The sequence below is a fragment of the Protopterus annectens genome, chromosome 3.part0, assembly GCF_019279795.1.
Source record: "Protopterus annectens isolate FY-2018-M chromosome 3.part0, PAN1.0, whole genome shotgun sequence".
Classification (NCBI taxonomy): Eukaryota; Metazoa; Chordata; order Ceratodontiformes; family Protopteridae; genus Protopterus; species Protopterus annectens.
The window spans coordinates 1,832,950,349-1,832,977,790 of NC_056731.1; positions in this window are offsets into that span (position 1 = coordinate 1,832,950,349).

Sequence of the window (27,442 nt, forward strand, 5' to 3'; positions counted from 1 at the left end):
AAGGCCCTTAACAAAGGGTGTCCAATTATACTGTGTAATATTAATACTAATACAAGTAGTAGTAGTTGACCAAGATGGCTAGGCCTTCTGGAGTGGCCCACACAGTGCCTCTACATAAATATAAGCACTCTCAAAGATGAAATACTTTCTACAAGGACCAGCCACAATAAAAGTGTTAAATATATTTAATAATAAATAATAAAAGTACATGTAAATACTGAATATATCTTCACAGTAAACCACAGAGTTCAAATCACATGAAATGCTGAAAATAATATTGATGGACAGGTTCATACAAATAAAGAAAATGAATCTCTAAACTAAGCTTCACTATATTCCTGACTGAATCTATGATAATTACTATTTCCTAATAATTTACTTTGATAGAGCAAGGCACAATGAAGTACATGAGCAGTCTTTCTAGTCAGGTTCCCCAAAACAGAATACTCCATCCTCAAAGATTAATCTCTGTAAAATATAATATCCAAGATGGCTTGTAGAATGACCTCATCTGGTCACTTGACTCTAGGTCATCACAGTAGCCCCCTTTGAAGCTGACAGAGGAATCCACCATAGATGGCTACAATACACATCTACATGTCTATGGCAGTACCTAGGGCCTCCCCTCCCCTTACTGAGCTAATGAACAAAGGCTTCTTCCAGACCTACCATCTCTGGTCCTGTTCAGCACTGTGGGGTGACTTTTTTAATGGTTTAATAGCTAATTTACATTTCCCTTATTTTTCTTAAAGTAAGCTAGCTGGTTAACCTTTGTTGTTGCAGTGTCCTCTATTAAAACATATACATTTAATTAAGTTACAGTAATACATGTACATTTCTTTTAATTCCAGTAAGGTGCACTGTTGATACATTTTAACACAAGCAAACCTCACAAATACATTTTCAGCACAAGCATCTCTACAAATCAGTTTGATATACAAGTGATATATAATTATTTAAAAAAATCTAGCTAGATGTGTTGGAACAGTCATACATCCACTGCCCTACTTCTCCCAGCTGGCAGTACCTCCTATCATCACATATGGTATTAAGGGATGGGTTTGGAAGCCTGGGATAGTGTTGTGCATCAAGCAGTCCTAATGCCTCCAGTGTCTGTCCTAAATGTTTTTGTAGCTAGTGCCCTTCAGGAAGAGATCACTACTTTTTACCCAAGATAATTATTATGAATGAGTTTAGCTACATAGGATAGGTCTGACTGGAACACATTACATGTATCCTTTTATTATCCACCCATCTCTGACATGGTGTTAATTTTATTCAGCATGTAAAAGATCCAACAACAGACATGCATTACTACAAATGCATCAAAGCCCTCATATAAAAGAAACAAGCAACTTTCTTCCATTGGTGCTCCTAAACAATTCTGGAGGACATTAAAATGATGATAACATCCTATCTCCAACATAGAGCAATCTCAATCACTTTAGCACAGGGTTTTCTAATAGTATAAAACCCCTTACCTTTATAGCAGCTAAGCCCACAAATTCTCATAACACACAATCACACATTACCTTACCTGACTATATTTTAAATATTTGAACTCCCTCCCTTCTGTATTAAAGCTATTACCTCCAAACAGGCGTGAAACACTGGAAAATATTAACATTCATAAATCAGCTAAATATTCTCCACTTTATCTTAAATGCATTCAGATGTCAGCATGATGCATAAACCACTGCAACATGTTTATAATCTAATCCTTGCCACATTATTCCTTACACCTGGAAATTGTTACAATTGTCATAACTTTTAAAACTAGAAATATTCCTTGGCATTAAACTGTAGACTAATAACCATATTATGCCCTTTAGATAAAATAAAGGAAAAGCTACTCTACAATCAATTAATAAATTACATTTCCAACCATGATTTGTCTAAAAACAACATGGGTTCCAGAACATATATAATACCCAAACAACCTTTGTTACAATAACTAATCATATTTATGAGACAATGGAAAAAAGGAATATTAATAATAGCCCTTTCCCTGATCTAAACTGGACATTTAAATCTGTCAACCATAGCCTTGTACTCAAGTTACTAGCTTCTTTTGTTATCAGTGTCAGTACTCTAAAATGATTTTCTACTTTCCTGCAAAATGAAATTCTGACAGTTAAGCATGGAGCTAATATTTCAGAAAATGGTGTCTTCTCAGCCAGAGTACCACAAGGCTCGATCTTGGGAAATGTTTTTACTTTTCATCAATAACTTAGCATTCAACTTTCTAGATCTAAAGTGTACACTATGTCTAAAGGGAATAGCTAGGCATACTCAATGTACTCAAATGAGTATGTTTTATGTGAGAACCCCTGAGAAACTTTATGATTCAAAAAGCTCAGAATATTTAAAACAATCTAAGCTAATGCCTGCAACACAGATCTGTAAGAAACCATGATTATGTAATAGAAATGCACCTGCAAAATAATCTTTTTATATTTATAAATAATTGTCTCCATTTCATGAAGTAAACAGGCAGTGACTTGTGGGTTGTGTACATGTCATAGCCTTGACATTTAACACCTTCTTCATAGACTCTATAGCCAAGCTTACTACTTCCTTCCATAACAACTCATCACCTCCTCCCACTTTTCTCATGCACTCTTCTCCTACTACCTCCAATATAAACCACCCTCCTCCCTTTTCCCTCAAACCAATAGCTGTCAATACTATAAAAACACTTCTCCAAAAACTAAAACCATGCACCAATGCCTCTGACAACCTACCATCTAACATCCTTAGGCTAGCTGCTGATGGCATAGCTCTTCCCATCTGTATTCTAATCAGTTGCGATATACAAGAATCCTATGTACCCCTCCTCTGGAAACAAGCCTTCATTATTCCCCTACACAAAGGGGCAACAACACAGAAATATCCAGCTTTCACTCCATAGCAAGTCTTTCTCCTATCTCCAAAATTCTTGAAAAATGTATCCACCTAAAGCTATTACCTTATGCCTTAGACAACCATCTGCTAACTCCAACACAGCACGTTTTCAGACCCGGACACAGTACTACCACAGCTCTTCTATCCTTCCTCAGTAACATCAACCAAGCTTGCGACTCAGGAAATATTGTAGCCACCCTTCTCCTTGACCTTTCTAAGGCATTCAACACCATTTTGCATAGCTTGCTTTTGACTAAACTGTCTCACCTCAATCTCTCCTCCTGTTCTATCAAATGGTTCTCCAGCTACCTCTCAAATAGGCAGCAAGCTGTCAAGTGGAATGACTGCACTTCTTCTTACCTTGGCACTCTAACAGGTGTCCCAATTCTTTCCCCTATTTCCAAAATCTTTGAAAAAATGTATCCACCTGCAGCTATTACCTTATCTCTTAGACAACCATCTGCTAACTCCAACACAGCACAGTTTCAGGCCCGGACACAGTACTACCACAGCTCTTCTATCCTTCCTCAGTAACATCAACCAAGCTCGCAACTCAGGAAATATTATAGCCACCCTTCTCCTTGACCTTTCTAAGGCATTCAACACCATTTCCCATAGCTTACTTTTGACTAAACTCTCTCACCTCAATCTCTTCTCCTCTTCCATCAAATGGTTCTCCAGCTACCTCTCAAATAGGCAGCAAGCTGTCAAGTGGAATAACTGCACCCCTTCTTACCTTGACACTATAACAGCTGTCCCCCAAGACTCTATCCTGGGACCTTTATTACTTAACATTTTCATTAGACCCATTATAGAGTACAACGCCCCTTTTGGAATGTACCTCACAAGACATCTGCAGCAGCTGGAAAGGCCACAGAAGTACCTCACAAAGAGGATTACTGGACTCAAACAAATGCCCTACACTGACCGCCTCAAAAAATTCCAGCTTTACTCTGTAGCATATCGCCTACTCAGAGGTGATCTCTGCCTAACATATAAAGCTATGTCAAACCCAGAGCTGTTGGACATGCTACAACTAAAGAAATCCCAATCCCTCCAAGCTAAATGCTCTAGGGAACAAAACCTTGTCACCACAATAAACAGGACATGCTGAAGGGATAGATTCATATCCCAGAGACTTCCCATACTCTGGAACAGGCTACCCATCTATGTCAAGCAAAGTTCTTCATTAGCACTCTTCAAGAAAAATCTTGATGAGTGGATGGGAAATAGGAAATACACCCCAGGGATCACTTCTGTGTCTCTGCTCGTCAGTGGCACAGGAAAATAACTTTCTTGGGTGGCGTAAGCTAGGGAACCTTGTTGGCTAGGCTTGCATAGGCCCTTGGGCCGATAGCCTAGTACCTACCTATGAACCTATGAACCTATGAACAACTTTCATCTCTGTATCCCAGACAGTAAACTAGTCCAATATGCAGAGGATTCTACCATCTTCTCAGCTGATTCTCTCCCCAGACTCATGCATGCAAATCAAGTCACCTTCAACAACACTGAGACATGGATGCTTAACAACCATCTTGCTCTTAATACATCTAAAACTAAAATTATGTGCCCCATCTAAGAATACCAAATTAGACAAACACTCCTTCTCTATAGTAAGCCAAAACATGACCCCCTATTGAAGTAGTCCCTTACACCAAGCTCCTAGGTGTTCACATCCCTTAACAACCAAAGTTTGGCATTCATCTTCAAACCAACATAAAGAAAACCCACCAAAAGTTCGGAATGCTTTATCATCATAATCACTTCCTAACCCCTTCATCCAAGCTTGCTCTCTCTAACACCTACCTCCTCCCTTCCCTGACATGTGGTGCCCCTATCCTTACCAATCTACAAGCCACACTTAAGGCTAAATTGACTTCCTGTTACAATAAAATTGCCAAGCTTCAAATCCTCCTCACACCAATGTATCACATTACATTCCCTGAATTGGCTAGAACTCCCCAACTATCTCATGTACATTCAGCTTCCTACTGTCCACAAGCTTATATTTAAGCCAGCACAATGCCCCTCTCTCTCATCCATCCTTACCCTACATCTCCCCAATTGATCCTTTAGGTCCAACAATCAGAATCTACTCGAGGTTTTCAAACCCATATATACTCCTGGGCAACTACTACTGTCATTTTCCCCAGCACATAAATGGAATTCACTTCCTCCCCATATCCGAACCACCCAGAACCTCTCCTCTTTCAAGACTCTACTCCACTCACATCTCTCCTCTACTTGAGAATTCTCCTGCTCCCACCCCTCCTAATCTCCCCATCTTCTCCCATCCTCCCCCCTCTTCTTCATCTTTTCCCCTAACCCATAACTCTATCAATATAATGACCTCTTCTCTTTCCCCTTCCCTTGGACCATATTTTTCCCCTTCTATCCCTAACACATCTTGTAGCATCTAATTCACCCAAAATTGAATTCTCACCATCTCAGGTTGTTTAGAACCTATTATCATTGCAAAGTATAATGATACTACATCACTGCTTATGATACATAAACTTGATTTTGTAAATATTAGACTACACCAATAGATCAGGGATTTCTAACACATCTTTCAACATCTGATGACCCTACTTATACAATCACTTTGTATAATTCTTTACCACCTCACAATGATTTTATCGACTTTGTATTACCTTTTTTTTGTTGATTCTATTGACTTTATTGATTTTATTAATTATATTAATTCTTGCTGTTTTTTTGTCTGTTAATGGAACTTTTCTCCCTTGGCCTCCATTGAAAAATGGCTCATTTCAGCCCAATGGACTCTCCCAGTTAACAAACTGAAATAAATAAATAAATGCATTTTTGCATGACAGTTTGCTCGTGGGAGACACAGCATGAGGTCTGAATATAAAATATATATTTTTTAATTTCTCGAAATCTTTTGGGTTTCTAATGCCATGGCAGGAATGGACCCCATTCCTAAGTCAAAGTACAATTAACGTTCATGAAATTAGTATTGTTTCAGTCTTTGATGTCAGCCAAAAGTGCTCTTCAAAGCACCCTCAACGTGCCCAGTAACGACTCTTTCTGCAATTCGTAGAGTTACATGTATTGTTAACATCTCTAAATATTATTGTAGACTGATCTTTATAAAACCCGTTGCTCCTACTATTCTTGGAACTATCTGGGTATCTTTTTTCCACATTGCTCTCATTTCTGCTTGCAAATCCTGATATTTTATAACTTTGTGTCACTCTGTACATGGGACACTGTAGTCACTGGGTGTTTTGATTTCAATGATCAATGCTATTTTTGTCTTCTTTTCTTGGACCACTATAGCCAGTTTTCTAACATCTCTCTTTTGAACTCTTACTAATGGATGATCCCATGTGATGTAGACTTCATCATTTTCTATGATGCTTTGTGGCTCATGTTTCCAGTGTTTTTCAGCCACTTCAATACCATAATGTTTGCATAATCCCAAGTGCAACAGTCTTGCCGCATTATTATGCCTTTCAGTGTAAAGTCCTTCTGCCATTAGTATGTCACAACCAGCAATGAGGTATGCGACTGTTTCCAATTCGGTTTTATAAAACCTACATTTGTCTGTTTCTCCTACATGTTCAATGGACTTTGTTAACCAGCATGTACATAGCCCACTATCTTGGGCCACCAGTATTAACCTTTCATCTCTTAGTTTGAATTCACCTCTCCTTAACCATTCCTGCATTTGCTCCTGATCAACATGAGGTTCAGCCAGACGTTTTCTATACTTGCAACTATATTTATGCATTTTCCACATGTCTTGCCTTTTCAACTGATCCTTCAACTTATAGTCTTTCTTTTGTTTTTTGGCACATTTAGTTGCTGCTTGATTTTTATCTGCTTCTGGTTAGATTTCCATTCCTACTTGACACTGATATGCTTCTGCTAGATTAAGCAGAGAAGTCATCTTGGATTTATTCTCCTCATGTTTCAAAACTTTTACTATGTTTGGGTTGTGTGAGGTCAACAGATATGTGTGGAGTCCCAGGACTGCAGATCTATACATGTAATCAATTTCAAGGAGGCCCATCCCTCCTTTGGAATGAGGAATATATAATCTTGGTATGCACTGATTTTTAGAGATAATTTGGTGAGCATAAAGCATCCTTCTTGTTTTAATATCTAATCTATCCAATGCATTTTGGGGCCAATCGATCACTCCAAAACTGTAAGTTAGAACAGGAAGAGCAAATTGGTTTATAGCTTGGATCTTGTTCCTAGATGTCAATATTGTTTTCAGGATTAATTTGTCTTCTAAAGTATTCCTTACTTTTATTCACATTTGTTCATGTTTTATTGATAATCCTTCATCAATTTCCAAGTATTTATACACTCCCTCTGGCTCAAGTTCTTTTATATCACATTCTTGTCCCAAACTGATGTTTTCCTGGTGCTGCAGTTTTCCTGCTTTAAAGGTTGCTTTTGCACATTTATCAAGACCAAATGACATTCCAATATAATTTGAGAAAGTTTTGACAACCTGCAGCTGTGCTTTCATTTCCTCATCTGATGAGATATACAGCTTTAAATCATCAACAAAGAGAATATGAGAAGTCTTTAGATTCTGTTGTTTTCTAGGAACCAAATTATAGCCAAGGCCTAAGCTGTTAAGGAGACAGCTTAATGGGTTAAGGGCAAGGCAGAATAGCAACGATGACAGAAAGTCACAGTGGAATATCCCCCTTTGAATTTTTATCCCTGGGATAATAATTTGTCCTTTATCATGGCTTAATTGCAAAGTGGTCTGCCACTGTTTCATGGTCACTGTAATCTAGTCAATCAGTGCAGGCTGTATTGTATGCATTTTTAAGTACTGTTTTATCCATGAATGTAGGATGCTATCAAATGCTTTTTTGTAGTCAGTCCGTGCCATACTTTGATTCTTCCCTTTTTTACAATTCTCCACTATGACTTTATTTAACAACAAATGATCCTTTGTTTCATATGATGTTCTTTTATTGCCCTTTTGCTCTCCTGCCATAATTGAGTTTTCTTCTAAATAATTATAAACTCAGTTGACATCAATTTCCATGCATAGTTTATAAGTCGTTAGAAGGCAAGTTATTGGACTATAAATGTTGGGGTAGCTTGCAGGTTCACTCTTAAGTAGAAGCATTGTTTTACCTGTTGTTAGCCAGGTTGGTGTCTGTTCGGAGTGTGCATATAAATAGTTCTTACTCATGGTTAAATCTTCATGCAAAGATGTTAATAATTTTAACCAAAAGTTAGGTAATTGCATCTGGGCCTGGGGTTTTCCAATTAGAGGATTTTCTTAACTTTGGTAAAAGAACAAAAAAAATGGCAAAAGACAGAGAGCACTCAGAAGGTAATCCAAGTCAGTAATTTATTGAAACACAATAATGTTAGTGCTTTCGTACAGGATAATACATGCACTTCTTCAGACAAAAGTCATCACAAACAACAAATTCACTTAAATACCTTCACCCTAAAAGTAACCCCACCTTTCTAGAGTCACATGATTAATAAATAAATAGATGATTGATAAATTAATTAAGTAACTTAGAGCCTTGGCAATAAGGAATTAAAAACTCTGTACTAGAAATACCTATATGGATAAAAAACATTCATATGAAATATAAAATCCATCTCTAGAGATATATAACCCACAATTGAATATACTGTTATATACATACATATATATATATATATATATATATATACATATATATATAAAACAAATTAGTGAACCTTATGTACATGTTAAAAACATACACATGGTATACTGCATCATAAATACAAATCAAAATCTCTATCTGATTTGGCTCCTTAGTTTCAATATACAAGCTATAGAGCATATATCATTGATGCCAGAATACCTAAAGGCATCACATCTAAGTTGCCACAGGAGCTCGCATCTTTTCAACCAGAGCAAGATAGGACCACTTCTTATAGACCCACTGATTTGTTCAATAATCCTAAAATAAAAAAATATGATCCAGATGATTAATTATATGTTTGGCAAGTGTGTTTTCAACTTTTTTATTTTAAATAGCATATATGTGCTTGTACCTAAGTCTCCTGTCTGTCTTTCCTATATAGAAGACAGGGCAAACTTTACACTTGGCCAAATAAATTATACTTCTTGAGTTGCAATTATACTTACCATTGCAGGAAAATCTTAAGTCTCTGACAGTGAAGAAAAGCCCTGTATTAATAAACCTGCAATAGGGGAAAGGCTCACATCTAAACATACCCCTTACTCTGGAATTAGTAACCCTTTTGGTTTCCAATAATGATTTCAAAATTTGTCCTCTCTTGAAAATAACCATAGGTTTGATAGGTAAATTGTTCCTCATATTCTCATCAGCTACTATCAAATCCCAATTTTTACACAAAATGTGTTTAATTAGTTAAGTCTCATTGCTAAAGGGGGTGATAAAAGTGGAAGTGAAATCAGTGGTTAGGTTCGTGTTTACACTACCAGAAAGTTCAAATATTTTGTCCACTACATCAACTTGTCCTACCCAGGAATCATTTAAGATTGCCTTAAAGTAACCAACAGACCTTTTGGAGGTTACTTCTGTTAGGATATCATCTAATAAAACCTTTGGGGCCATGTTTTATGAACAGGCACTTTAACAATTGACATTCCACCAAGAAATCATGAAAATTAGAGACCATTCTAGCAGCTTGGACAAGTAGTCATTTGACAACAGATTTTTTTCTGATGGTTTGGGTGGGAAATGGAATGGTGCAGGAAGGAATTGGAGTATGTTTCCTTCCTGTAAATAGTAGCCACATAACACTGTCGAATACGGTCCTTACTCAGGCGTATATCCAAATAGGAAATTATTTCCGCATGGAAATCCCTAGTAAATCTTAGGAACTCTGTGGTATTATTCATGTCGTTAATGAGTTCAGTAAAGACAGTCTTGTTACCTTTAAAAATGATAAAAATATCGTCCAGGTAATGGGTGTAAAAGTAAACGTTTTCCAAAAAAGAATTATTTTTCAAAATAAATTCCTTTTCCCAAAAGTCCATCACTAGATTGGAGAAACTAGCCCCACATGGTGACCCCATAGCAATCCCTCTGAAAGAAGTTGTTGGTGAGTATTAAGTCCAGGAATTCCTGAACCAAATATAACTCATCATTGTCAATACCTTTCCCCACTAGTAACTGGCTGGCCCACTCTATATCTAGGTCATGTGGGATCACCGTGTATAAATCTTTCACAATCACAGTAGCAAAATTATAGTTCTCCTTAAACATCGTCATTCACATTGGCTAAAAAAGATCAAGAGTCTTTACATACTTGGGGTTCATTTACCAAAAAGCATTTAAGTATACTATCAACGAATTTTGCCATAGGATATGTTATAGAGTTGCGTCCGTTAACTATTGGACGTAAGGGAGGGTTATACAAATCTTTGTGAATCTTGGGGATTCCAAAGATAACAGGAATTTGTGGTGCTGGAACTGTGAGATAATTAAAAATATCAAGTGGAATATGTGCTTCAATAAACAAGTCATTTAAAAATCCCCTAATTTTTCTATAAGCACCATTGAGTTCATTCAAGGAAACAAGTTTATAATGAACAGTATCTAACATCAATACCATTTTAGCTTTATCAAAATCATTATCCATAATGACAATACCCCCGCCTTTATCAGGCTGGGATATCCCCAAATCACTATTAACTAGTCCTGTAAGTAACATTCTTTCATCAGTACTTAAATTATTAATGTCAGATACATTTCTAAATAATCTCAAATTCCTTAAATCAAATTCACAAATGTGCTCAAATGCTGTCAATGTTGGATGTAACACAGGGTTAAATGTGCTATTTACATGAAACATATTCCTATCAGATGGGACGTTACCTGAATTCATACCCAAAACTAATTTCAAGTTAAGTTTACTCATGAATAACTTGAAATCAATTATGGTTTTTGCCAACTCTAAGTTTCTAGAGGGTACGAAAGTCAAGCCTCTTGCCAACACATCAGCTAACTCAGTACCAATAGAAAATGAATAATTAAATACTTTAAAGTCATTGGTACTATTAAAAATAATATTCAAATGACAATCTTCCTCAAAGGTGAAAGTGTATGAATTATGGTCCAAACAAATATCATTACACTCACCAAAAGAGGGAGAAAAGCTATTTATTATCTCCGTGTTTGTCATTGATTCCTCCGGTTCCTCTTCTTGATGTTTTTGCATGCCGGGTTCTGCTGGATGGTATTGAGGTCCCTCTGAAAATTTTGAGCATTGTCTAACCAGTTAGGTCACTGATAAGAGCCATTATTAGTGGAGTTAGAATTAATTCTACTATTTTGCAGCCTCTCACTACAGCGAGGGCCTTCATTTACTGGTTGTGTGTTAGCTTGATTTGATTTGTTTATATATATATATATATATATATATATATATATATATATATATATATATATATAAATGTATATAACAGTATATTCAGTTATGGGTTATATAGCTCTAGAGATGGATTTTATATTTTATATGAATGTTTTTTATCCATATACGTGTTTCTAGTACAGAGTTTTTAATTCCTTATTGCTAAGACTCTAAGTAAATTAATTAATTTATCAATCATCTATTTATTTATTAATTAATCATGTGACTCTAGAATGGTGGAGTTACTTTTAGGGTGAAGGTATTTAAGTGAATTTGTTATTTGTGATGACTTTTGTCTGAAGAAGTACAGGTATTATTCTGTATGAAAGTGCTTAACATTATTGTGTTTCAATAAATCACTGACTTGGATTTCCTTCCGATTGCTCTCTGTCTTTTGCCATTTTTTGTTCTTTTACCAGTTTGTTTATTTCCTTTTCTTAACTTTGTTTCAATCTCTCTAGCTGTTACTTCATCCCATTTCCTATCCTGTACCTGTAGACTTCTTATCCTTTCTTGTACTTCTTTTATCCATTTAGCATCTTTGTTGTGTTCCACAGGATCTTCATAGATACTTCTCCAAAATGCATCTATTTCTTCTTTTTTGGCAGTCTTTAGATTCCTTTTACCTTGTTTCCAATTCTCTATAAAACTTTTTTGAGTCATCAATAAATAGATTATTTTGTACTTTTCCTTTATATTTTTCTGCATATTTTCTACATTTTTCTGCCTGTGCTGAAATTTTTAGTTTGTTATTTGAGATAGTGCATGATAAATCCTGGTCTGTTATAATACTGTGTATTGCTTTTATCACATCTATCTTTCTTAGTATTTTTGCTGCTCTATTCCCTCTTCTATAGTCTTCCAACAGTAACACTTCTTGTCTTAATTGCTTTGTATTTTTCTCGATTCAGTACTTCCATGATGGTATTTGATTTCTCCCCTTCCTTTCCCTCACTACCTTGGGTTCTTGTGGTAGAACTTAATCAGTTATTAGTTTAGCTGCACAGTAATATAGCCTGTTTACGTCTGTTATATCGCATGGATCTCTATGGACAGTCCTAGTTACTGTGTTCATTTGTTTTATGAGACTTCTGACTTTTGGGGTTTTATCGACCATCTGTAGTCTATTTCTTTCATTGATCTTGATATATCTATCTATGTCCATTATATCGAGCAACTCTTCTCTTGGTTCATTTTCTTCTAGACTGAGTGCACATCCTTTGTTTTCTATTTCCTACGGGCATTTTATAGAAAGTTCTATAGCACCTTCCTGTGGCACGTTCGCTTCAGTTTCATCCTGTGTCATCTGTTGCTCTGTCATATGGGAACTCACAGGCCTATCACTCCTCAGCATTGACTGCATCAGAGTTTCCACAGTTTCCTGTTCCTTCCCTTGCTGTCTAGCTTCAAGTGAATGTTTATACTGGTTTCCTGTGGAAGGCTCCAAAATATCTTGATATGGCACCTAACCAATTGCTTCCTATTCCACTGGTTTCCCCTTAATTTGGATCTCTATTACTCTATCCTGTTGTGGGGCTTTCTGTATTAGATTTTCTACACTGAATCCCTCACTTTTCAGGTGCTCCATCACCTCCATTTCTATTTCTTTAACTTCTCCATTACTATTCTCCTTTTGTACTTTTTCTCATTGTCTCCTTATTTTTCGTATTGTAAAGTTTTCTATGTCCAGATTCCTTTGCCTGTATTTCTCTTCAAATGTCTTTGGCGCTGCTCTTTTTGTATTATTTAGTTTTACTTTCTCCTTTGCATAGATATTATACCATATTAACTCTCTTTTTCTTTTCCATGTCCATATTTCTTCTTCAGACATCTCCTGATCTTCCTGTTTCTCCTTATTCTGGGGACTCATTCCATCATGCTGTGATGTAGTCTGTGTTAGACCATCTATATTAAATCCTTTACTTTGCAGGCACTCCATAACTTCAACTTCTAATTTTTTAACTTCTGCTTTACTAATCTTCTTTTCTACATTCCATCTTTGTGATATTAACTTCTTTATTGTGAAATTTTCCATATCTGGATGCCTTTGCCTGTATTTCTCTTCAAATATCGTTGGTGCTGCTCTTTTTGTATTGATCAGTTTTGCTTTCTCCTTTTCATAAATATTGCACCATATCAAATCTCTCTTTCTTTCCCATGTCCATATTTCTATTTTATACTTTTCAAAAATATCTAGGTTTTGTTGTTTACATCTTTGCACTTCCTCAGATGTTTCTTTTTCCAAACAGATCAAAGTTTCTTGATCTATGTACTGTTTTTCAAAAATATGTTGTATTAATGAATGCAAATTTTCATTTGAAGCTTCTAACAGTTTTTCCTGTGTAAGTATTGTTCTTTCTTCTAATTTATCTCCTAATCTCTTTGTATATCATCTGTCTGGAAATTCTGGACTTTTTTTGCATAATAATAACAATACATAATTTCTTTCTTATCCTCAACAGTCCACTCTATCATCTTTATGGCTCTTCTTTGGCCTATCAGTTTTTATGACTTTTGTGGCCTGCTGCTTCCTTCTACAACAGGGGGGGCATCCTCCCCTGGGCCTGGCCCCATTATAGGAATTTTTCCATATTTTGAGGAGTCTACACTGTCATTTTGTCCAGTCCTAGCACCAGTGCGCCTACCAGGATTGGGCACTTTTTTATCCTGGGTCTTGTGCACCCAGCTATCTTTTTTTGTTTTTTGACTTACTTCTGTAAATGATATATGCTATATAAATGCAGTCAATATATCAGTGTCACCTTGGTGAGATTTTGTGAAAAACAAGGTCCGCCTTGTGAAGGTACTCACCAAGACTTGAGGATGAATTCAATTTCAGCAACAGTACTCTCCTTTACTTGTGACTTTTCATCTCTTCATTCAGAAGCCATATATTTTGCATATGCACTGCTTAATACTTATGATATAATTGTACTCAGCACTGCTTACACTCTTTGGAAACTACAAAATAACTCAACATAGAATTTTGGTTCTAGTTAACTCAAGTGAACTTAATAGTTAACTGTTTTTATATATATATATATATATATATATATATATATATATATATATGTATATATATATATGTGTGTGTGTGTGTGTGTATGTATGTATATTGAGTACTAATCAGAAAATCAAAATGAACTATCCCTTAACCATTACTAATCAGTTTTGAACACTTTTACCAGCTATGACACCAGAAACAATCCCTCTTTGTCCACAACCTTACATTCGCCCACAAATGCAAAACATCACAAGTTTAGCTTCAATGAAAAGACCTGCATATACAAGTACACCAATGTGTCACTCTATGAAGCAAGAAAAGCCATTACAATACAGTGTCACAAAATGAGTAATGCTTACTATTACATGCACTAAATGCAGCACAAAACAACTAAAACCTCCATGTGGCAGTAAATAAGATATTGAGGTTCATATCTTTAGATGGCCCCTGAAAGCACCACTGTAACTCATGGAAAAGAGCTAACTGGAATCAATGACCATGTGTCTATTAACAGTTTTTTAAAACTCAATGCACCAAAATTATGATATTAACTTTCTGTTTTATATTTTTTTATTTTTGATGTTACAATGTTACAAGTGTAACTAAACATATATGGTTTCATTAAATTATCAAAGCAATGATTTTTTGATTGGATAGTATATATCATATGACAGTTAAGTGTTTATTTAAGGAAGTGGCACTTGTAAGTTTCATGAGTTTCTGATGTAGTTCTGCTTCACTGTTTTGTAGAAAGAAAGCACATATTCTCATTTGAAGGACTTCACTTGTTGATTTGTTTTCTTCTTGTGCATCCATGGACAATGTCATATCACTCGTGAGACTCCACAAATGTTATAAAAGAAAAGGCTCTTCCAAAACATGGACCTGATGCTTGGAACTCATTACAACAAAGCATCAGGAAACTCATCAATTTCTGTACAAGTGTAAGTGTTCCTCTTCTGACATACTGGCTGATAACCTAACATAGTGCAACATATATAAAAACTTGCACATTTACATGTCTGAAATTGAAATACAATGGATCATTTATTTATAGATAACTTCCTTTTGCATGATTAACATAGAACAGGACTTGTAGGTCTGCTTATGTGAAATGGGTGAACAATTATTTGTATATTTGTACAAATCAACTCTTTACTGCATGCTGATTTAGATGTACTGTTATATTACATTATTACATACAAACAAGGAATGTATAGCAATTAATACCTGCAATTCAATGTTTGAACAAAGCTGTGACTGTCTATATGGCCCAGTTCATGACTGAAAATGATTCGTGGTCCACCTCACCAACTTGTCAACAAAATAAATAGATAAATATTTTGGACTTTGTTAGATCCAACAATAATAATTTGCAAGCTGAACTCTCAGATCCTGGCGTGCACGGGTGAAGTAACGCTACATTAACATTAAACATCCACAGGTGGACATGACGTCAACAGTCTGTGTGACAATGCACAGACATGATGTGAATGGATGGGAAAAGTGCTGCCAATGCACAGACGTGATATGAATGGATGGGAAAAGTGACGCCCAGGGAGGACCACCCCTCACTTACCTTCCTAGCTATGCCACTGGGCTCATGACACCCATCAGAAATGCACACACATTCACAGAGGAAGGATACAACAATGCCCATGCTCAAATGAGAAACATCATACAGCATGTGTTTGTCATGCTGAAGTCATGGTTCTGCTGTCTAGACATATCAGGGGAGGCCTTGCACTATGACCTAGGCACCTATTCAGAAATTCTCACATTCTGTCCCATGTTGCATGATATCATCCTGAGGAAGCAGCTGTAACAGAAACAGCAAAGGCAAGGACCACACATTCATGGACCACAGGCATGGCCGGCCCCTCCCGCACATGCAGAAAAGGATTCCAAAGGAGAACGTCTAACTGCAGAGGAAGCTGGCAGATGTAGGCATGCACAATATGCCCTTGCCTTGGCTAAGAGGCAAAGCATAGCACACATACTCACCACCTAAAGCTCAAAGGTTAGAACACACTCTCAGGTTTATAGGTTCATAGGCTCATAGGTGTTTACTAGGCTAACAACAACAAGGGCCTTTTTAAGCCTAGCCATGCATCCCAAATCTCTGATGAGTTCTGATACCCTTGCAACTAAGAGGTAACACACACACACACACACACACACACACACACACACACACGCACACGCACACGCACACACACACACACACACACACACACACACACACACACACACGCTCACCAACAAATGAATGCACATAAGAACCTAAGCACATACACATATTAAAAGTGACCGTGGCAACCAGGTTTTGTTTCAGGTGGGGCGGGATGAGGACCTCCAGCAGATTAGTTTATGATCTGATCTCACCAGTGAGGGTATACTTCGGTGTTGAACATTTTGATCCCATGTTCATGATGATGAGATCAAGTATGTTTTCACCTCTTGTGGGGATGGTGACTAGTTGTTCCATGGCATTTGAGTTTATGAACCCAGGAATCTTTGGGTTAGAGTGTTCGGGCTTGAGTAGTGTTCCCAGTCTATATTAGGTAGTTGAAGTCACCTAGTATGATGGTGTTTGGAGATACATTTATCCTCCAATGTTTTCAGGAAGGCCATGTGAGGTTCCTGAGTTTGAGAGGGTGGCCTGTAACATGCTAGAAATTGCAGAGCAGTCTTGCCTATGGTTAATTGCACCCGGATGGTCTCCGATGCATCGTCGCGTTGCCACTCAACCTTGAGGTGTGGGTGTCCTTTATGAATATGGACACCCCCTCCTTTCTTGGTGTTGTCCGATTTTGGGGCCGGAACGCATGATATGAGGTGAAACCTGTTAGTGCTGGGTGCTCTCAGGAGCCTTGAACCAGGTTTCTGTCACAGCACAGACATCGATGTTCTCCATATTGAGAAGGGCCTCGAGGCATCTTGAGATTGAGACTTCTGGCATTGAGCAGCATTACCCTTAGTTTTTTCCTTTTGGTGTTCTAGGGTGGTAGGTTTAGAATTTGAGCCTTGCCTAAAAAGGCACTATGGGGTGGCAAGAGCCTCGCCAATATCCGGAAGCCCAGGGGTGACAGGTGCAAGCCGCCCTTCAAGCAGCGTGGCTTGTCCAGCATGTCATCCCAGGCAGACAGACATTGGATCCCCTTTGAATGACACCAGAATTTAAGCCAATTATTAAAGCTGATCATCTTATCACTGTATTGTGGCATCATTCTAGGTGAAGGTAGGATACTGCTCAAGGTCAGGGTCATATCAAATCTCTCTTTCTTTCCCATGTCCATATTTCTATTTTATACTTTTCAAAAATATCTAGGTTTTGTTGTTTACATTTTTGCACTTCCTCAGATGTTTCTTTTTCCAAACAGATCAAAGTTTCTTGATCTATATACTGTTTTTCAAAAATATGTTGTATTAATGAATGCAAATGTTCATTTGAAGCTTCTAACAGTTTTTCCTGTGTAAGTATTTTTCTTTCTTCTAATTTATCTCCTAATCTCTTTGTATATCCTCTGTCTAGAAATTCTGGACTTTTTTTTGCATAATAATAACAATACATAATTTCTTTCTTATCCTCAATAGTCCACTCTATCATCTTTATGGCTCTTCTTTGGCCTATCAGTTTTTATGATTTTTGTGGCCTGCTGCTTCCTTCTACAACAGGGGGGCCATCCTCCCCTGGGCCTGGCCCCATTATAGGAATTTTTCCATATTTTGAGGAGTCTACACTGTCATTTTTTTCAGTCCTAGCACCAGTGCGCCTACCAGCATTGGGCACTTTTTTATCCTGGGTCTTGTGCACCCAGCTATCTTTTTTTGTTTTTTGACTTACTTCTATAAATGATATATGCTATATAAATGCAGTCAATATATCAGTGTCACCTTGGTGAGATTTTGTGAAAAACAAGGTCCGCCTTGTGAAGGTACTCACCAAGACTTGAGGATGAATTCAATTTCAGCACTACTACTCTCCTTTGCTTGTAACTTTTCATCTCTTCATTCAGACGCCATATATTTTCCATATGCACTGCTTAATACTTATGATATCATTGTACTCAGCTCTGCCTACACTCTTTGGAAACTACAAAATAACTCAACATAGAATTTCGGTTCTAGTTAACTGAAGTGAACTTAATAGTTAACTGTTTTTATATATATTTATATATATATATATATATATATATATATATATATATATATATATATGTGTGTGTGTGTGTGTGTGTATGTATATTGAGTACTAATCAGAAAATCAAAATGAACTATCCCTTAACCATTACTAATCAGTTTTGAACACTTTTATCAGCTGTGACACCAGAAACAATCCCTCTTTGACCACAATCTTACATTCGCCCACAAATGCAAAACATCACAAGTTTAGCTTCAATGAAAAGACCTGCATATACAAGTACACCAACGTGTTACTCTATGAAGCAAGAAAAGCCATTACAATACAGTGTCACAAAATGAGTAATGCTTACTATTACATGCACTAAATGCAGCACAAAACAACTAAAACCTCCATGTGGCAGTAAATAAGATATTGAGGTTCATATCTTTAGATGGCCCCTGAAAGCACCACTGTAACTCATGGAAAAGAGCTAACTGGAATCAATGACCAGGTGTCTATTAACAGTTTTTTAAAACTCAATGCACCAAAATTATGATATTAACTTTCTGTTTTATATTTTTTATTTTTGATGTTACAATGTTACAAGGGTAACTAAACATATATGGTTTCATTAAATTATCAAAGCAATGATTTTTTGATTGGATAGTATATATCACATGACAGTTAAGTGTTTATTTAAGGAAGTGTCACTTGTAAGTTTCATGAGTTTCTGATGTAGTTCTGCTTTACTGTTTTGTAGAAAGAAAGCACGTATTCCCATTTGAAGGACTTCACTTGATGTGTTCTTCTTGTGCATCCATGGACAATGTCATATCACTCGTGAGACTCCACAAATGTTATAAAAAAAAGGCTCTTCCAAAACATGGACCTGATGCTTGGAACTCATTACAACAAAGCATCAGGAAACTCATCAATTTCTGTACAAGTGTAAGTGTTCCTCTTCTGACATACTGGCTGATAACCTAACATAGTGCAACATATATAAAAACTTGCACATTTACATGTCTGAAATTGAAAAAACAATGGATCATTTATTTATAGATAACTTCCTTTTGCATGATTAACATAGAACAGGACTTGTAGGTCTGCTTATGTGAAACGGGTGAACAATTATTTGTATATTTGTACAAATCAACTCTTTACTGCATGCTGATTTATATGTACTGTTATATTACATTATTACATACAAACAAGGAATGTATAGCAACTAATACCTGTAATTCAATGTTTGAACAAAGCTGTGACTGTCTATATGGCCCAGTTCATGACTGAAAATGATTTGTGGTCCACCTCACCAACTTGTCAACAAAATAAATAGTTAAATATTTTGGACTTTGTTAGCTCCAACAATAATAATTTGCAAGCTGAACTCTCAGATCCTGGTGTGCACGGGTGAAGTAACGCTACATTAAAATTCACAAGTCCTCCTAACTCTAGCACTCTCATTAAATTTAGGGCATCTGCTAGAATACCGTCTTAACTTGTACCGAATTCCTTTTTTTTACTGTACACCTTATAATTTGTATTTGATACAAGTACATAATTGTCAACTTATTTGTAATGTTTGTTTATAATATGTATTTCCTACTTGAATTGTTACAATGTATAATGTATTTGTAACCTATTATTTTGTCTGGGCTTTTTTCTCAGGACTCCATTGAAAACGGGTTCATCTTGGCCCAATGGACTATCCTGGTAAACCAACTGCAAATAAATAAATAAATAAAATAAATGTTAAACATCCACAGGTGGACATGACATCAACAGTCTGTGTGACAATGCACAGACATGATGTGAATGGATGGGAAAAGTGCCGCCAATGCACAGACGTGATATGAATGGATGGGAAAAGTGATGCCCAGGGAGGACCACCACTCACGCACCTCCCTAGCTATGCCACTGGGCTCATGACACCCATCAGAAATGCACACACATTCACAGAGGAAGGATACAACAATGCCCATGCTCAAATGAAAAACATCATACAGCATGTGTTTGACATGCTGAAGTCATGGTTCTGCTGTCTAGACATATCAGGGGAGGCCTTGCACTATGACCTAGGCACCTGTTCAGAAATTCTCACATTCTGTCCCATGTTGCACGATATCATCCTGAGGAAGCAGCTGTAACAGTAACAGCAAAGGCAAGGACCACACATTCATGGACCACAGGCATGGCCGGCCCCTCCCACACATGCAGAAAAGGATTCCAAAGGAGAACGTCTAACTGCAGAGGAAGCTGGCAGATGTAGGCATGCACAATATGCCCTTGCCTTGGCTAAGAGGCAAAGCATAGCACACATACTCACCACCTAAGGCTTAAAGGTTAGAACAAACTCTCAGGTTTATAGGTTCATAGGTGTTTACTAGGCTAACAACCACAAGGGCCTTTTTAAGCGTAGCTATGCATCCCAAATCTCTGATGAGTTCTGATACCCTTGCAACTAAGAGGTAACACACACACACACACACACACACACACACACACACACACACACACACACACACACACACACACACACACACACGCTCACCAACAAAGGAATGCACATAAGAACCTAAGCCCATACAAATATTAAAAGTGACCGTGGCAATCAGGAACCCTCCACCAATCAGGAGTCCAGCAACAACCAGGAAGTGACATATCAACGGAAAGCTCATCAGGGGAATCAATCGAAGTTCCCTTTAGAGGAAGGCCCGAGGCGGTCGGAGCAGTTGAGAAACAGGGGAGAAAACAACATGAGCAGAGGCAGCATGGAGTGGATATACAACGAGCAAGGAGCCAAGCCGAAAAATCGGAGGAATCAGAGGTACCACCAGAATTAGTATCAGGAATCTCCATTTCAGGGGTGCAAGAGCAAGTAAGTGAAAACACTGATTCAATTGTCATTGTCGAGTTTAAAGCTGCCCCCTCATATGGAATTAGTTAAAAGAATTTTATTGTTTGGGAAGCAAGAAGTGAATTAGTTAGTGGAGAGTGGGTTGGTTACAACCATTTTCCACTAGTGAAACAACAGATTTTGATGTATCCAGAGTTGCAAGAGAATGTAACAGCAGCATTTATAACAGGAGAAGAAACGGGTGAACCAATGCTTGAATTAAGTGAAGCAGGAGCCAATTCAAGTTCCCTTTCAAGTTTCTTTCTTATTTGGGACACCCCTGATGGGTCTGATCTTACTTCGTCGTTGTGTATGGTCCAAACTGAATGTGGTAGATTTGAAAGTGATGTTGATTTGGTAGACAACAAGACGTACTACAACAGCGGTTTGAATACGCATAGAATTGAGGTGGAAAACAACGTTGGGGAAGCTTGTGATAGCAACGAGCTGAGAAACCTCAGTCAGCATGCCATTAATAATTGTAAAAGGGGCCTCAATCATAATGATACACTCTTAGAAAGTGACATGAGTCTTTGTTTGGGGACGATGTCTACAGGTATGACACCACTGATTTGATTACCGGTAACGGACTTTTCAATTTAAATGATCCGGGCTATGGTGTTGATAGACACAATGTTACTGAGCCACATATTCTCAGGCAAGCAAATGTTGGACATATTCATGGTACCATTGACAATATTTATGAGGACCAAGATGTTTGTACTGTTAGAAATTCCAGTACCCATTTTGTTCCAATGTTAAATAATGACATGGGAATTTGGGGCAGGGATGGGCATGTTGAATTCAGGCAACATGCTGTTAATGGTGAAAGTGGTCTGGTTAGCAATGATGTAATTTTTGACAGCAATTTGAGTTTATATTCAGTTCAAGATGTAAATGTTAATACTAAAGATATTTCTGATAGCAGGTCCGCTATTTTGAATAGTTTTATTTATAAAATAAATATGAATTCATCTGGTGATAGTGAACAGATAGACATTAGTGTGTTGCTCAATGTCATGGAAGCAAATAGTACATGTGATAATAATGGTCCAAACATTGTAGTCAATTCAGCAAGTGACTATAAGGTTTATAATTATTCCAAGAATTCTATTAATACAACACATGCTGATTTATTAGCAAAGGGATTCACCTTTGTGCCAAGTAGGTGGGGTGATTTGGTGAATATCCTAATAGACTTGAAGTTGTTTACATGAAAAATTAACCTAATAGAATGGTTTAATGGGGTAAGGCATGAAGAGCCAGGTAAGGTGGTGAGGAAACCTAGCTATTTTAATAACCCTTTGAATGGAACCATTGGAACATATGAGAAGGTTTGTGAAATGGATATAAGGTACAGTTATAGGCAGAGGCCATCTAAACCACATAACAATCTGACACATGAGGAAAGTGATTTATTGTTGGGATTGGCCAGGGATACCAGTATCTGAATAATGAAACTGGATAAGGGTAGTGGTGTTGTGATTCTTGATAGTAATGATTATTCCGATAAGATGAACACATTGTTATCTGAGGATACGTATCGGGACAGCAATCTCAATGAAATATATGTAGCCTACAGAAAAATGGATCTGCTGACAGAAGATATGTTATATCAAGGGCAAATAAACAAAAAGGATTATCATTTTCTCAAAAACAACTACCCAGTTATACCGAACATTTTTGGTATCCCAAAAATCCACAAGGGCCTTGAATTTTTGCAATTCAGGCCCACTGTGGATGCTAAAAGAGCCAAGACATGCTTTATTAGTAAATATTTGGACCATCATTTGCAAAAAGGTTTGGGGGCCTTCTCTTACATAAGAAAGGATTCTTGGCAATTCTTAGAACATTTGAATGGAGTAATTATTACTGAGAACACATATTTAGTTACCATAGATGTATGTAACTTATTCTCAGTAATATCTGTGGCTGGGGATGCAATTGGGGAGAACCAACCTTTTTGATCAGGATGAAGTTAACGTCCTTACTACACTAATGGAGGTGGTACTAAACAACAACTTTCTACACTTTGAGGGACAATATTATAAACAAGTGACTGGTATAGCTATAGGGGCGGCTTGTGCCCCCATATATGCAAATTTAGTTATGTCCTACTGGGAGCAAGAACATATTTTCCCCAGTGAATTTTGGGCATATATAAGGCATTACACCAGATTCTTGGATCATATTTTTATTGCGTGGGAAGGAGACGAAGAGACATTGAAACACTTTTTGCAGTACATTAACCACACAGTTGATTTCTTTAAATTCACCCATGAGTACAGTAGGGTCAATATTTCATACCTGGATGTTAGCTTAACTATTGACAATAGGAGTAACATCTTGAAATCCAACATCTTCAGGAAGCCCACATTTTCCAATTCTTATTTAGAATTTGGTAGTTGGCACCCCTACCATCAGAAGAAATCCATTGTCAAAGGACAATATGTAAGGGCTGCCAAAATGACATCAGCTGACCAAGATTTTTTATTGGAACTTGAGTATATGACAAGCTTATTTATCAAAAGGGGTTACCCTGAGGCTCTTTGTAAATTTTTGGCAGAGGAGGTCAGACACAAAAGAACTGAGGGTGTCTATAGGGTCATTTGAATGGGAATGTGGACTATGATAATGGCAATGGTTTTAGCATGCCACGCAACAACCAGGTAGATATAAAAAGCAAAATGGGGAACGATTTGCTGTTTATCACCATGTATAAGCAAGATGTTGAGTGGGTAGTTTGCATCATCCTGAAAACCTGGAGGATATTAGTATCTGATGGCTCCCTTGTAGATAAGATAGGGGGATCCCCCAGAATAGTATATAGCAGAGACAGATGTTTCAAAGAATTTTTGGAAATGGGGGGTCATATCAACTCACAACAAAGCAGTAGAATGCCTGGTAATTTTAAATGTGGCAGATGCAATACATGCACATATATTTGTGAGACAGGTGGTACTGTATTCATTAATGGATGAAAGTTCTACTTCCATGGTCATTTCAATTGTAATAGCAGAAATGTAATTAATATGGCTAAGTATCAGCATTGTTCTGACTTTTATGTTGGCAAGACCACCAGGCAATTTAAGGACAGAATTAGAGAGCACAGTGCTGACATTAAAAATATAAAGTCAACAAATGCCCTAGCCAAACATGTAATGCAAAATCCAAACCACAAGTTTAAATTTTTGGTATTACAACAGTTGTTGAAGGACAGGCAGGGCAGGGTGATTAACCTGGATTTAGATGTATGTGAACGAAGGTGGCAATTGAGATTGGATGCCACCATTTTCCTGGCATTAATGACAGTGTCAGTATTGCAGCCATACTAAAAATTAAATACATTTTAGGTTAATGTAGGCAACACTAGTGTACGTAGCATTTATTTAATTTACTTGGATAAGTTGGCAACAATTTTTTGATACTGTTTAGTATTTTATTGTCAGAATGAGACAATATTCTGAATTTCAACATGCATTTTATGTGTCTAACAATAGGTGGGGGTTGGTACAATACTATGCAATTCTAACTGGTGTTTAAGGGAATTTTAACCTACCAATGACTTTTAATTGTTTAATTGATTTACAGGGAGGGGTATAAAAACATTGAGTTAGTAATGTTCGTTGCTCTGAGGAAGTCCAACAGCAATTGAATGAAAGTGCTTAACTTGTGGATTGTGAATTGTGAATAAAGAAGTGTGCAACAGTCTTGGTGTCCTTGGTGCATTCATATTTGTGAGTGCAGTTTTGTCTCTTTGGTTATCCATATTAAAAGTGATGCCATCCAATGACCAGAACCTTTACTAACCCACTTGATGTCTGTGTATGGATAGCATCAGAGAGAGAGAGAGAGAGAGAGAGACAGCCCCACAGCACATTACTCATAACTGCAGTATTGTCAAGGCATGTGTGGAACCTGTATTATACAAACAAATGTGTAAGAAGATAAACTACCTGCATACTGCCTGTGTGCCTGTGTCTTACCTATCCACTCTGTGCATTAGACATATATGCAACCCTAAATCAAACCAAAATAAACAAAGGGCATGGCACAGCCATCATCATTTGTACAGGGTGGGGGGGGGGCCAGTAGGCCAAGGCTGACACCAAAGTAGCGAGTGTGTGGGAGTATGAAACACAGAACATTCAGTAAAGTATAAAATATCTCATACTTGAATCAATGTTAAGGTTTTCTTACCTTGCACATATGTGGTTCAGTATTGGCAGTTTTATTGAAAGGTGTGTGTTTCTGCATGAACACACTACATGTGGGTGTGGACACATCAATCACTGATGGAGGAGTGGAAGTACTGCTATTATGGGAGTGGGATCTGGCATGACCATGTCAGCTAACACTAGTGGATGTTTTGGCTCTACAGACACAGGATAGCCAGCTCTCTCCCTGCAGATGTTCCATCAGAGACAGTGCCTGATCCAATGTGTCACTCATCCTATCCAATAAGTCACCCAAATGGTTGAGGCAGTCATGCAAATGAGAATGATAACACAACACTGTGACTGTGTAACTTGAAAAGCACAGCAAGAACTGACATATGTGCTTTATAAGAGCAGTAGATTTTAAAATTGAATTTCTTTCAGCTTTTCCTGGTTAGAGGTCACCACAGAGGATCACCAGTCTGCAGATTGATTGACAGTGGAATTTGTATGGTGTTGAGTTGTCAGCCCTGCTTCCAACCTTCAGAGAAGGCACACACATGCATACACCTATCTGCATGCCTTTTAAATGTCACTTGACCACAGGGAGAACATGCAGACTCCACACAGATGGCAGTCCAGCTGAGAATAGAACCAGACAATCTCTTGCTGTGAGGTGACAATGCTAACGGTTGCACCACCATATTGAATGCATATCAACATTGCTTATTGAAATTCATTAAAAATATGAACATGTAAGCAGGTTGTGAAGATGACAAACTTAATTTATGAAAATAGTGCAGTAATTTGTAGAACAACCTTCTCCAAATAACTAGAAGTAATGGTCTGTCTGTATCTAATCAGTCTCCCCTCCTTCTACTTCCACAACTACACCATTACCGTTATTTAGTGTAGATTCAGCCCTCTGAGTACTGTGAAGATGTAAATGAGGTGTAAAATTATCAGGAATCTTGAATACCGAAACAATCACTTGGTATAGAGGATGTAAAATAGCTAAACAATTGCATGCACACAGCCTAAGACTCCAGGAGAAGCAATGACAATTGCTAGTTGCTAATGGCTTGCAAGTGTTACTGATTGCATTGAGAAATAGCAGGGAGTATTCTAAGAACCAAACCAGCACATGAATGGAGAAAAGAGATTTTGTTGATAGGGATGACTATAGTCAGAGATACAGGTAATAGGCAGGAGGGGTTTGGAATTTATTGGAGAAAACTGGCAAAGGAACCAATGTATTGGGAGCAAATAACTAGAAAGGGAAAGGTAACAGAATGGGAAGAGGCCAAGAATTTATTTGGACTGCATTCCCTAGCAAGGATTGATATCAGAGTATAGTAAAAGAGAAAGAAATAGGGGGCTCCTGAATGAAAAACCAGCACTGGTAGAGTTTTTAATAGAATATAGAACAGAAGATGCCATTAAAAAAGGACTAATTAGTAAAGCATATAAAATACTGCATGATAATTATAAGAATCAATCAAAGGAGCTTAGAAAGGATTGGGAAGACAGACTGGATAAGCAATTCACAAAGAGACAATGGGAGGATATATGTATATCTTCCAAATATGCAACAATGTCTAGAAGATTTAGGATATTTGCCTGGAAGTGCTTACATAGGTATTTGTATACCCCAAGTAGACTCCAAAGAATTTTTCTTAAGGTGGATAGCAAGTGCTGGAGGTGTGATGGGCCAGAAAGAGGTGGTTGGGAACATATTTTTTGGGAGTGTAATGAACTGGCAGACTTTAGGGATTCCTGCAGACCACTCTGTAGGATATGCTGGATGTGCAGATTGGATTGACTTGGGAGATGATTTTTTTGAGTTATGATACAGAATCAGAATTACCTAGACATAGTAAAGCCTTGCTGAGTCTAATTATGGTGGCTGCCAAAAAAGCAATTACTAGAAAATGGAAATCAAAGTCTAAACCAACTTTACT